At 39.4% G+C, this 13,894-nt stretch overlaps 1 protein-coding gene across 12 annotated transcripts in view; it reads left to right on the forward strand.

Moving 5' to 3' along the window:
- GULP1 (GULP PTB domain containing engulfment adaptor 1) overlaps positions 1 to 13,894 on the forward strand; it is a 240,868-nt gene that overhangs the window by 78,912 nt on the left and 148,062 nt on the right. For 9 of the 12 annotated variants that reach the window (XM_059393010.1, XM_059393021.1, XM_059393023.1 and 6 more), the window contains one exon: positions 2,705 to 2,804. The exons of 2 other annotated variants lie outside the window; for them this stretch is intronic. The gene's annotated coding sequence lies outside the window, so the exon portion shown is untranslated. Of the gene's footprint in view, positions 1 to 2,704; positions 2,805 to 4,707; positions 4,729 to 13,894 lie in introns of those variants that run through there. One more of the 12 variants, XM_059393019.1, reaches the window with a different exon arrangement.

Here is a 13,894-nt window from a genome sequence, read left to right on the forward strand (position 1 = left end):
GTGGCTGACTGCTGATGCGTTGGTGAGGATGTAACTGGGAGAAGAAACAAAATGGCGTCTTTTGTATTAAGTAGAATTTAATTTATTCTGATTTAACTTTATGATGATAGGCAAAGGAAATGAAGGATTATGGTAATGCTAGGTTTCTGCTTGAATAAGTAGAATAGAAATTTTAGTGTTAATTAAAATCAGAAGACAAGAAAAAAAAAGGAAAAAGGAAATCACAGGCTGAAGATCTGATTTTGTATATGTGAATTTTGATGTCCATAGAGAATAAAATATGAGTATCTAGAAAGACTTTCTTTGCAACATTTTGTATAATAGTTTGAGATATTGCTAAATTCTTGGGGCTAGCCACAAAGAGAAAAATAAGTAGCAAAATGATTTTGAGAAAGTTTTAAGATCCTGATAATGCTGGTTTCTGTTTCATTTGATGACAAGTAGAAATATGTCTTAGCCTGACCTGTTTTAGTTGGTTTTACTGTGTATGATGTATTTAAAGGTGCTGTGTTGCACTAGCAGATTGAAGCATCTAGTCATATCACAGTGTTAACAATGTTACTTTCTTTAGTAATGTTGGGAAAAATGAAGGTTCTGGTAAAGACATGATTTTTTGCTTAATTTTGTGCACACCTTCAAATTTCATGTCAATCTGTAATAAGTGCTGGCAAAATAAGATGAAATTGAGTGTAATAGGGTCATACTCAAATTTTAAGAATCATTCAAATTGGGAACAGGATTTTGTAATTAAAGATATGTATTCAAAAGAACAACCTATGAACATCTTATTTTTTTGCACGACTAGTTGAAAATGCTCTTCCTGTGCACAAATGTAATCGTATGAGACATGGAAACACACTCCCACTTCAGAGTGCAAGTCACTCGCAGGAAAAAGATGGAAGCACAAGTTCGCTCTTGTTCTTTGATGTGGGAGTCTCCGTGCTCGTCTTCATTCTGTCACATTGCATAGAATATTCTCGTCTGAAAACACTTCCTCAGTAAGACTGGGTTTCAGTCAATCTGAGATAGAAATAAAAACTGTGGGGATTTTAAATTGCATTAACCACTTAAAGGAAAATATTTACTTTCCTATAATATTTTGGAATGGGATTTTTGGGAATAGTCCGGTTACTTATGTTATCTTTTAGGTGATTTCTTTCTTACTTACTTTCATGAGACCAGTATTTGCACAAAATGGAGAAATCACCATTATGCTAAAAAAGAACTAGTTTTGTGTTCCCTTTTCTCCCTTCTCCCCAAGATAACAAAGAAAAATTATCTAGTCACTTTGGAAATGATGACATAGTTTCATGGTTACCTTTTAGCTGTGTCATGTTTGAATTCTAAAGCTGGAGGCATGTGGTCATGGAGCCTTTATATTTGAAGGAAAGAGGAAATGAATTGTATCAAGTATATACCCTAAGATTCAGTAAACACTAAGAGAGTACTAGGTGACTTAGTAAATAATAGCATCACTGGGTAGATAAACTTTTTTTCACTAAAATTATAAAATACCCACATATGGCCTTAAAATAAACCATGCTCATATTTTAATTCAAATTTGACGGTCTTTGTCTGTTGTGGTAGATATTATGGATGATCTCTATAAACCCTTTCCTTCAGCATCTTCCAAACAAACTTACTCGAATTATTACTTCAGAGTTTGCCTCTGGAGCCCCCCAAATGAAGATCCTTTCTTTTCTTTCTCAAGTTTTGTTAGGAAAAGTACAAGAATAGTGTGAGCAAATAGAAAAACAGACTTCTAAAGAAAATTGTGGGTGAGAAGGAAAAACGTAGTGTTCAGAATATTCAGATGGCTTAGATACAAAGAGGCAGAAATAAAATATTTGAAATGTGTCTCTGGTCTATAATTGGAGAAAGTCAAACTCTTGGATTTGGCTTTACCAATGGTTTGTATCAAAATTATGGAAGGAAGCAGAACAAAAGAGTGAGATACATTTTTGTATTTTTGCGAAAACAAAACAGAGAAAAAACAGCAATTTTGGCAAGAAGAGATACTGTATTGTGAACATTTTTGCTCGTATTTGAAATTTTATCACAGTTACATTTTAAATGACCAAATTAAGGGAAGGTATAATTTGTGTTGCATCGGGGAAGACTTTTTCCTTTCATCTGTTGGGATAAAAAATGTAAAAATCTTAATCAGCCTCTACGTCTCTTCTCATAGCATGAAAATGAATAGAAGGGTAAGTTACCTGAGTGCTTCTCCACAGCAGTGGAAGTTAAAATAGATCAGTGCTTTCTAAAATTCTGTTTCATCTTCTTAATCAGGGACAGAGTATGCGCTTGGTTGGTTTAATTAGCTGATAACTGAGGGAGATAGCTGGGGCTGGCTGTGCAGCCCGCAGGGGAAAGGGGGTACTGTCCGCCACATCACTGTGCTTTCATAGTTACCTATCCATGAGTTAAAACACTTAACTTCTTATCTAGCAATTTTGGTATTTGACCTTATCTAGCAATCTATGACTCTAGCTTTTCAAAAAAAATTACATGCTTTACCCGTTTTGTTTTGTTTTTTATTAAGCAGCATTCTTGAACTTTCACAAGAAACATACTTAGAATTTTAGAGTATGTACCATAGGTTCTGAATTAAAATACACATAAGTGTAATTATTGGTTACTTTTATTCCATCCAATTTTAATTTTATTTTTAGTTATATGTGATTCCTTCTGATATACACAGGAAAGAAAGTGATTGAAGAACTCAGGTGGCAACTGCATGATTGAAACTATCCGAAGTCAAGAGTCTGCATATTCTTTCAACCATATTCAAGCTCTCCCAGGTAAGAAGAAGTGGTTGTTTACATACTTACACCATTTTGAAAAAAGATTTGAAACTATAAACAATTTTTTTTGTACTAAATATTTAAAGAGATGGTTTTATTGCAGGATATGTTAAAATACATAAAAGCAAAAACAAAGTAAAATTAAAATCACAAATGAGCATGTGCTTCAAAAAATAACTTCCTGGGATACCTGTATGGTTCAGTCGATTGTCTGACTCTTGATTTCAGGTCTTGATCTCAGGAGTCGAGAGTTCAAGCCCAGAGTTGGGCTTCACACTGTTCATGGAGCCTCCTTAAAAACATAAATAAATAAAACCAAAAAACTTCTGTTACCATTTTGTTCTATATCATTTAAGGTTTTATTGGTTTTCCTCTTTAAACAAAGTTGGGATGTTTCTTTGTTGAATTTCTTTATTATTTTTGTAACAAATCTATTTTGCTCTGACAGTATAAATTAATGTTTCATATTTTTCTTTGTATCTGTTAAGATAAACATAAATGATTTTAAAATATTTTTGAGATGTGTTTCTTATTCATAATATCTTTATAGATTGGTATGTACATCACTCATTTTGCATTGGTAAAGTTACTAAAATTAGCATCACTGGCTCAATGGCCATAAAATTTCAAAGGCTTTTTATTATTTCTGGATTTATCTCCAGGAAGTAGTAATGAGTTACATTTACAGTTTTTGTTAGCCATTTTTTAAAATGTTGATCCATGACTTAAAATATTTTCATTCAAAGAAATTCCCAAACAAAACCTAGTTTGTGTTGAAGAAAAAATTTCACAATTAAGTTAACCTTCTAAATTTTACTTGTAAGCAGTAGCATCGTCTACTCATGTATATTCAACCAATGTATCTCTCACATAACTAAATATAAAAGAAAAGCAAATATTATATATCCATAATATTTCTACACTGTCTAAAAATACATTATTTATAAATGATAACAAATATATTTATTTAATTAGTATTTAGTGGAAATTTATTCTTGTACTAAGCCTAAGTAAGCACTATGATTATTTGATTATCATTGATGGTAGTGGTGATGGTAGAGATTAAGGACAGGAAGGTATAGAAGTATTTTCTTTTATTTATTTATTTATTTATTTATTTATTTATTTGACAGAGAGAGATCACAAGCAGGCAGAGAGGCAGGCAGAGAGAGAGAGAGAGGAGGAAGCAGGCTCTCCATGAGCAGAGAGCCTGATGTGGGACTCGATCCCAGAACCCTGAGATCATGACCTGAGCCGAAGGCAGAGGCTTAACCCACTGAGCCACCCAGGTGCCCCTAGAAATATTTTCTTATCTCTTTTAATTTTCAATAAAATGTGGCAAGTTAAGAAATATATTTCAGTTCCTTAGGTAAAAGTAGAATGTGCTAGGTGCCAAGAATACTTCAAAAATGAAAGAGACAGGTCGAGTTGTGCTTTTCAGAGTAAAACTTTTTCAGAGTTTTAGAACTTTGACGGGCGGATGTGGAAATGGAGGGCCGACTTGGAGCAAGAGTACGCAGCTGAGAAAGTTAAGGGGGTGTTCAGGACATGGGAAGGATAAGGTAGATGGGGGGGGGTGGGAAATATGTTGGGGATTTGGATTTCTGTGCTTAGCATTTGTATTTCATCATTATGCAGTGAAGGAACGGCTGCGGGGGTGTGAGGTGGTCGTGCAGCCCTTTAAGAAGCCGCATGTGTGTGAGACTATGGAAGGAGGAGCAGACCGAAAGGAAGGGAGATGATTTACAGACTTTCCCTTTCATTTGCATCATCATTTGTTAAACTCTTGCTGTTTACCACGTACTTGAAGAACTTGAGAAACTGTAGAAAAGAAGAAGATGTAATCTTCATTCCTGAGGAGCTTGTAGTGTGGGGGATGAGGCTCGCAGACCAACAAATGAATGTAATACGCCGCGGTAGCGTAAGAATTGAATCTCATTGTTAAAAATGATTTATTTATTTGAGGAGGGGGAGGGCCAGAAGGAGAGGGAGACGCAGACTTCCTCTTGAGCAGAGATTCCAGGACCCTGAGATCATGACCTGAGCTGAAGGCAGACACTTAACTGACTCAGCCTCCCAGGTACCCCCAGTTGAATCACATTTTTAAACAAACTAGTTGGTAACTACTTATGTTGAGATGAAGGTGCTAGATTATCAGCTGGTGGGGTTTTCTCAGAGACATTGCGTCTGATGAGGGTTACCAAGGAAGCAATGTTTCTAAACGTTGGAAGAATTCAAAGAAGAAACAATGGAATTTTATCTAGGGTGAGATTAATGTAAGTAAAAGCCGGGCAGTGGTATAAGTTCTGGGAGCTCAAGGAGAGGGTCTTTTACATTAGGCAAGAGGGGCAAGTCGATGGAATTAACAAAAATGGGGAAAATAGGGCAAAAGTGAGATTATTTTGTTGGTAAAATTATAGGTTCGGTTTTGAACAGAGGACTTCTGTGTCCTCTCTCACTGTGTTCTGTTTGTGGTTTTCATTGCAATTCCTTGTGTAATTGAGGATTCATTTATTTACTACTAAAAGTGATTGAGTTTCCTTAAGATGAAAGTGGAAGTACAGTAAGGGTAAAAACAAAAGTTACACCAAATAAAACATAAAATACGAAGTAGAGATTAGTAACCACTATGTATGTAACTTAGCTTCAGCCTTGTCGGTGGCCGAAGTGGATATATGTTCTCGACCTAAAAGCTTAGATAAATCGATTACAGGAGTCTTAGTGCAACGGACAGGAAAAGTGAGATTACCACTTAGAGGAGTCTAAAATTTTGCATTGTTGGAAGGAAGGGAACTTGGATAATATATAGTTATAAGTAGGTCAGTTTGAGGAAGGGAAGAATTCAACTTCTCCAACAAGTCTTCTCTGACTTTTGGAATGTGGACCAGATCCGCCTGCTGTGTGCGATGTACCGTGAGCCAGTTTACATTCCTCCGTCATACCGTGCACTGTGGTCTTGTCTATCACTTTCCGAGGCTCTAAGATTCTTGAGGGTTGGCTTATCATTCATCATTACAGATACAAACTTTAGTTTTATAGAGGATACTCTGTAAATATTTCTTAAATGCTGAACTGAATTGTTTCTGTGGCTTTTCTTAATGATTGGTGGCCCGGCCTTAACGTTTGTGTGAGCTTCATGTTAGTGTTCTATTGCTGTGTGATAAATCGCTTCAAAACTTACCAGGCTGAACCAGTGTTTATGGAGTATCTTACAGTTCCCAGACACAGTTTAACTGGTGCCTCTGGCTCAAGGTCTTCCATGACGTTGCTGTCACGCCATGACAGCTCAGAGCTCATCTGGTGCCCAAGCGTCCTCGTCCAGGCTCAGCCATGGGGGTGGGGGGCTCTCTCCATAGGGCTGCCTGACGATATGGGGGTTAGTTTTCCCTGGGAAAAGCAGTCCAAGAGGGAGCGAAAGTGAGCACGTCTCTGGAAACAACACCGCTTTCCAGCCGAATATAGGAAGTGTCATTCCATGTGCAGTGAGTTTTGTGATGGCCCCGAAAACATATGCTCAAGTCCTAACCTGTGGTACTTGTGGATGCCACACGTGGAAGAGTCTTTGAAGGTTGAGCTCAACTGCGGATCTTGAGTGCCAACATCCTGGATGAACCGGATGAGGCCCAATGTCCAGTGGTTTGTGTCCTTAAGAGAGGAGAAGACCCTGTGAAGACAGAGGCAAGGACTCGCGTGACCTTGAGTCCGGGACCACCCAGAGCCGCCAGAACCTGGAAGAGGCAAGAACAAAACCTCCTTACAAGCCTGTCCAGGGAGTGTGGGCTTCCTGACAACTTGCTTTCACTTCTGGCCTCCAATACCATGACAGAATAAATTTCTGTTGTTTTAAGTCACCCCGTTGGTGGTTCTTCGTTAGGGCAGCCACAGGAAACTGACGTATCACCGAATGTACCGCCACTTCTGCCATCTTCAATACCGTAGATGTGAGTTTCAGCTCCAGCCCACGTTCAAGGGCAGGGTACTCACAAAAGGGCATCAGTGCCAGGAGGCAGAGGTTGCTGGAAGCCATCTTCGAGGCTGCCTGTTCCCTCAGATGTCTAGATGCCTCCCTTTCTCTGGTGTGTCTTGTAGATGGACCCAACCCTGCAGGTCAGAGATCACAACCATCTCATGTTCTTCAAAGTATCCTTCCTCTCTGATTAGAATTACTTTCCATTTGGAGAGTCAGTTTGGGAAACTGAGTCAATCTGAATTCCTTTTTTTTTTTTTTTTTTTTTTTATTAATACCCATAACCTGCAATTAGTTAACCAGTCTTTTTCACTCTGTTCCTTAAGTCTTTCTCGCTTGTGTCTCTTTGCAGTCTCTCTTCTACTGACTACTGGCTTCTGTTGCTTCTTCAAAACTAGCCAGATAGCTGCTAAGCTGTCAGACTGTTTCTGAGCTGTTCCTGGTCAGACCTTTCCCCAAAAAGAGGCTTTTGAAAACCCGAATAGGATTATGCCACTCCCTTTACATAACATTCTCAGGAAATAGAAGACCCTTGCCATCTGGATCCTGACTTCATACAATTCAAGTTTTATCTTTAATCATTCCTTAATGTAGATCAATGAAATTATATAAAATGGTTTTCTTTCATTTTGCTCACCTTTGTCTGGGGTTCTCTTTATCCAGTAATCACGCAGGTTTTGTTTGTTTTTGCACTGAGCAGAATGTCTGATATCGTGAGCAGCACAGAATAGGTTTTCATCTGTGTAAACTAATGTTACAGAGCAAAGAGTTGAAGACAGAAGAGGCCTGACATCAATAAAATGGCTAACCTTACCGATTAGCCTAGGAAGGAAACAAATGAAAGAGAAAAGGAAATGATTGACTCACCATGTGGCAAGACTGGGAAATTTAGGGGTTGTTAAGGGCAAATGCCTGTTCGGTGTAAATGTGCAGAAGTAGAAAGTCAAGAATATGTGACAGAGAGGGAAAGTTTAGTGGTTGAGATCATAAATGAAGTTTAGATTCAACTCTGAGTATAATGTGGTTTTAAGCTTTTAGGAGTATGAAAAGATACATCTTCATGGACATTATGATCTATTAGGCAGAGAGTTTGAGGAATAGAATGTAGTCATTCAAGACAGTGAGGTGTAGAATAGAGATGACAGAAATGTACTGCAATGTTAAGAAAGCAGAAAAGAACTAGAAGTATAATTTCTTTTGCCCCTTTCTGTTGTGATAAGACTAAAGCTGTCTTGTCTGAAGAGTCTCTAGGGAGATCTTCAGTGGAGAGCGAACTCACATCCCATTCAGGAGATGTATTGTGCTTTACTGGAATTTAAATACAAAAGAAAATAACCTTTAAGCCATTCAAGAAATTGGAGAAAACCATTATCACTGACCTTTGGCTGGACATTTAAAGTTTATGCTCTATCTATATACATGAATGATGCTTCTCCAATAATTAATGATGTTCAGAATAATCTCTATCCATATAGTAACATTAGTTTTCATTTAATGAGAAGATTTAAAGGAATCCTGTACATTTATGTAATACATAATTATAGTGAATGACTTTAAATTAATTGTTATTTGAATGACATAGTAAAACTTAGCAAAGTGGTTATCAGATACGTTGGTCTCTATGTTGCAAAATGGTGAACTATGAGCCTTTTAATGTAAACTAATAATTCCTGTCTCAAGGGTATTGTATATTATACCAAAGCCTTTATATGTTTAGAGGTAACTTTTTTTTTTTTTTTAAAGATTTTATTTATTTGACAAAGAGAGAGATCACAAGTAGGCAGAAAGACAGGCAGAGAGAGAGGAGGAAGCAGGCTCCCTGCTGAGCAGAGAGCCCGATGCGGGACTCGATCCCAGGACCCTGAGATCATGACCTGAGCTGAAGGCAGAAGCTTTAACCCACTGAGCCACCCAGGTGCCCCTAGAGGTAACATTTTTTAATAAAATATTTTAATTTGCTTTTTAGAGCGTGATTTACATTGAGAAACTCTAGCTCAGTGGAAATAAAAATTTTTCAAAGGATAATTTTTATCTGTAGAGACGGAAATCAGTGAGGGAGGAGGTTTTACACGCACACGTGCAGTTCGAGCAGGGATGGGAATGGCTGTGGCGGAGAGGGAAGCCGGCGGCCCAAGTCACAAACCGTGTGGTTCGTCCGTCAGGGGCCGGGCAGTCCGGGCTGGGCGTTTGGGTCAGGTGACCGTCTGCGAAAGAAGCGCGGTTTGTCCAGCCGTCTGCCTTCCTAGTAGTCACGTCTGCATTTGCAGAGTCTCGCCGGCCGTTACTGTTCTTAGATGGCAGGTAACAGAAACTCGTTCTCGGTAGTTGAAGTGAAAGAGCAGTCTGCTGAGAGGACAGGAGTTCGTTCGGAGGATCAGAAGGTCATCAGCCGCGACAGCTTTCAGGGAAGAGAGGAGTCCCAGCTTCTCCAGGATGTGGGGGAGACCGAAGGGGACGCCATGCGGCTCACTCTGGCCCAGTCGCGTTGGCAGCGCTGTTCCTCCCACAGTGTGCACAGAGGGCGTCTGCCCGGCTGGGTTGGAATTACTGCCCTCTGCCAGCACCAGGGACACTTGGTTAACCATTCTCTGGAGACTGTGTACTCATGGAGCGGTTGGATTCCCAAAAGGACCTTCAGAGTTCTGAGAGCAGGATGCGGAATAGGTACGGGGCAGTACAAACAATGGACAGTTCTTAAAACCCTTCTTCAGAGCTGTCATTCGAAAGCCACCAAACTCCGACGGCAATGATACCTTGATAAAGGTTTTGCAAGGAAAATTAACATAGATTACGTAATAGTGTTACTCAAGTTTCAGAAGATATCTGCTATTATGAGAAATTTATTCTTTCTTTTATGCATTTTTTTAAAGATTTTATTTACTTATTCATGAGAGAGAGCGAGTGAGCGCAAGCAGGGGAGCGGCAGGCAGAGGGAGAAGCAGGCCCTCCCTGAGCAGAGAGCCTGACGTGGGACTCGATCTCAGGACCCTGGGAGCATGACCCGAGCCAAAGGCAGTGGCTTAACCGACTAAGCCACCCAGACGTCCTGTGCATGTTTATTAATTGCCCGTCATACATCAGTTGCTGTACTTAGCAGTGAACACGGAACTGGAAGAACTAGTCCTTGGTTTGCATGGAGTTTCGGGTCAACAAGAACTGAAATACAATGGCTCATATATTGCAGTAATTTTAAGGTACACGGTGGACGAGTTTCTAGGGCTGCTATAACAGAGAACCACAAACTGGGCAGCTTGAAACAAGAAAACTTCTAGAGACTAGACGTCTCAGGTCAAGGTGTCCTTAGGGTCATAGAATCTAGAGGAGGATCCTTCTTTGTTTCTTCTAACTTCTGACGGCTGCTGGTGTCCCTGGCCTTGGGGCAGCATGAATACATTCTAGCTCTGTCTTCTTCATACGACCTTGCTCGCCATGTGTCCCTAGGTTTGTTCTCCTCTTCTTATGAATGTACCAGTCATTGGATTTAGGTCCGTCCTAGATCCAGAATGATTTTATCTCTGATTACATCTGTAAAGATCCTATTTCCAAATAAGCTCAATGCTGAAGTTCTGAGCGAACGAGAATTTTGTGGACTTGCTATTTTACCCACTCTAGGTGGGCACAGAATTACCCACTCTAGAAGGGCACAGGACTCTATTCCCGGCAGAGTCCCTGAGCCTGCTCTTGGGGTGTGCTGGAGGGGGCTACTTAAAGGATTAAGGGTGAGTGTTCGGTGGACCCTGCCGGCATTTATGGAGACGCGAGTTCATTAGAAGAACCGACGGCAGTCAGTCCAGCTGCAGCAGAAATTACTCCGGGCTGGCTGTGGTGTGGAGAGGAGAGATGACGGTGAGGAGGCTGGTGAGACGCGGGAGGGAGCGAGTAAGGGCTCTGACTTTGTCCTGAGTATCCGTGGAGGCCAGCAGAAGGCATGACGCGAGGGAACGACCACAGCACATTTCTGCGTTACGGAAATTGTTTTGGGTGTGGTGTAGAGCTGAGAGATGTGGGAGCAGTGCTGGAGAAAGAAAAGCTCGCTAGGCACCTGTGGGGCAACCCGGGTGTGAAACAGCAGAGGCCTGGCGAGGGAGATGCTGGTGGGAACGAAGGGAAACAGCCGTAGCTCAGCAGGCCCCAAAGAGGAGCTGATTCCATGTGAATTACAGATGAGAGGAATCAACACGACGGCGCAGGTGCTGGTTTCTGAGTCTGGACGACGGTTGTAGGTGCTGAGATTGGAAATGAGAGTGAGAGACAGAGGGAGACAGAGACAGAGACAGATGGACACAGAGAGAGACCTGGAAGCAAAATAGTGGATTCAGTTTGTATATTTTCAGTTTTGATTGCTCTGGTGCTTCTCCATGAGTATGTTCAAGAAGCAGTTTTTCTATGGGGCCGGTGCTGTTGAGTAGGGAAATACGAGCACATAAATGGTACCTGAAATTGTTGCCTGTATTTTGGAAAAGAATTTTTCTATTTTTAGTGTATCCAACAAAAGAATATTATGCAGAGTGAAATAATGACATTTAGAAATAATATTTATTTGCTATTTGTGACAACACAGATGGACCTGGAAGGTATTACGTTTAGTGAAATAAGACGGGGAAAGACGAAATACCTTAGGATTTCCTTTGTATGTGGAATCTAAAAAGCAAAACAAATGAACAAACAAAACAAAACAGAAACAGATGCGTAAGCGCAGGGAGCAACTGGCGGTTGCTAGAAGCAAGGGCCCACCTAGAAGGCGGGGCAAATAAGTGAAGGGGGTTAAGAAATACAAACTTCCAGTTATAAAGAAATAAATCACAGAGACGTAAAGATAGAATAGGGAATAGTGTCAGTCGTAGTGTAATAACTTCGTATGGTGAGCGATGATAACTGTACTTTCTATCATGGTGAGCCTCTCATTATGTATATAAATGTCAGATCACTAGGTTGTACACCTGAAAGTAACATAGCATCGCCTTGTACTTCTGTTAAAAAAACAATACTTAGTGACACAGGAAAAAGCCATTATAAAATGCAAACAGAGCAGAAGTGAAAAGAACAAAACTGGGACACACAGCTGTATTGATGATCAGATCTCTACATCTGCAGCCTTTAATAGGAAATACTCAAAGTAAATGGTTTTCCAGGTCAGCGGTCACTCTTTCTCGGTGACTTTAATTTTTTTTTAAATTTTAAACATATTTTTAAAGTATAGTGCACCTAATGAGCATATACTGCTTTTATAATCAGGGAAAAATATATTTTTTAGGTAAATTATAGCACATAAAATGTACCTGAAATACAAATTTTATAAGATTAATGATTCTAAAAATAAGTAATTGAGTTCAAGGATTGAGGATCTTTTGACTTTGGGGGAAAAGAGTTGTGAGTGAGTAAAGTATTATACCACCTGAGCCCAGGTTAACCCACAAGATACCTTGAAATGTATGTGGGGCGATAGATTGTCTGTCCTCAGCTTGGTTAAGTAGTTATTTGATAAATCAGGGGAAGAATTACTACTTTTGAATGAAAAGTAGAAAAGAATGCACATTGAGAGCATTTTTCACCTGATTTGGAAAACCATATGAGTGAAGAGTGGTTCAGTAAAACAGGAACAGAACCTTGTATGCAAGTTGTCATCAGTAATCCCACGCTACCCACGGAAGGTGATCAGACAACACTTCTGTGCAGGTTTTACTAATTTTTGTAAGACCGAAGTGGTATTTAGGTTTCTGGAATGCAAAGTTAGAGCTTTAATATTGAAACCGCTTTATTAAATCAGGAGTTCGTGCTGAGAGAACAGAACATATTTGCATCTTCTTTTTTCCCCCACCCAGTTTCAGAATATTAACTGTTCCCTTAACACATCCTGGATGATACGAAGAAGCAATTAAAACTCTCAAGCCATCTTTAGGCTATTTACATTTGTTGGAGTTACCAAGAGATAACACAGGGTAATTAATGTTGCATACGAATTTTAATAAAAGGCCGAATGCTGGCTACCACCTGCAGAAAGGAAAAATCATTTGACATTAGGTGGGAAGTATTCTTTTCTTTCAAATTTCGATAATTGCTTAAATAGCATTGTTTGCCTTGACTCATCAGTACAATTACTTGCTAATTCTAACCTGGGATGAAATAGAAAGATTTTTGCTGTTTAAGGACAGGTCAGAATTCAATTATACTTTGACTTGCTGATGACAATAAATTAAGCAGACCTTCTTTTTTAAAAAATGATTTTGAAGTGAAATAAGTCAATCAGAGAAAGACAATTGTGTGATCAATGATTGGTGAAATTTGAGAAACAAAGCAGAGGATCATAGGGGGAAAACGGGATAAACCGGAGACTCAATCTCAGGAAACAAACTGAGGGTTGCTGGCGGGGGAGGGACGGGGTGGCCGGTGAGGGGCCCTGGGGAGGGCCTGTGCGGTGGTGTGTAAGACTGATGAATTGTAGACCTGTACCCCTGAAGCAAATAATACATTATATGATAATAATAAAAAAATTAAAGAAAAACCCACAAAAATAAAAAAGTAAAAATAGTTTGTATATACTTTGTAATAGATATACTAGATATTAGTTTCTTGGTTGATTATTTATGAGAAAATATATATAATTATAATAGAAAGGGAATATAAACTTATATTTCATTTCAGTGGGATTTTGACTTTTTCAAAGCATGTTTGTGTCTTTTATATTATTTAGTTAGATTATCTCAAGAATATTTTAGATGATTTCTCCTATGAAAAATTGACTTGGTTAATACTGTAGGCCTGGGATTCTACTACACGATAAGTCTGCTGGAATTTAGAGGCCTTTTTCATTCTTAAGTGGAGTTTTCTAAACTCCTGAATTATCAAAAATCTGCTGCAGGGTCCTCAGCAGCACTCATAGGAAAGGGCAGTGGTTAATGCACAGTCTGTGTCAGGCACTGTTGCAGGCTGTGTATGCACTGAGTACATTGACTCCTCACGCAGAAATTTCTAGTAAAGAAGTCAGGGTGCCAACAGGAAAGCTTAGACACAGAGGGATAAAGTAAACTCGCCCAAGGTCAAATGGCAGAGGTGGGATTAGAACCCAAGTACAGTGCTTATTGTGTCCACTCTACTCTTTTGCAAGAAAAAGACATGTATT

Source organism: Mustela nigripes, chromosome 3 (assembly GCF_022355385.1).
Source record: "Mustela nigripes isolate SB6536 chromosome 3, MUSNIG.SB6536, whole genome shotgun sequence".
In the NCBI taxonomy this organism is placed as follows: Eukaryota; Metazoa; Chordata; class Mammalia; order Carnivora; family Mustelidae; genus Mustela; species Mustela nigripes.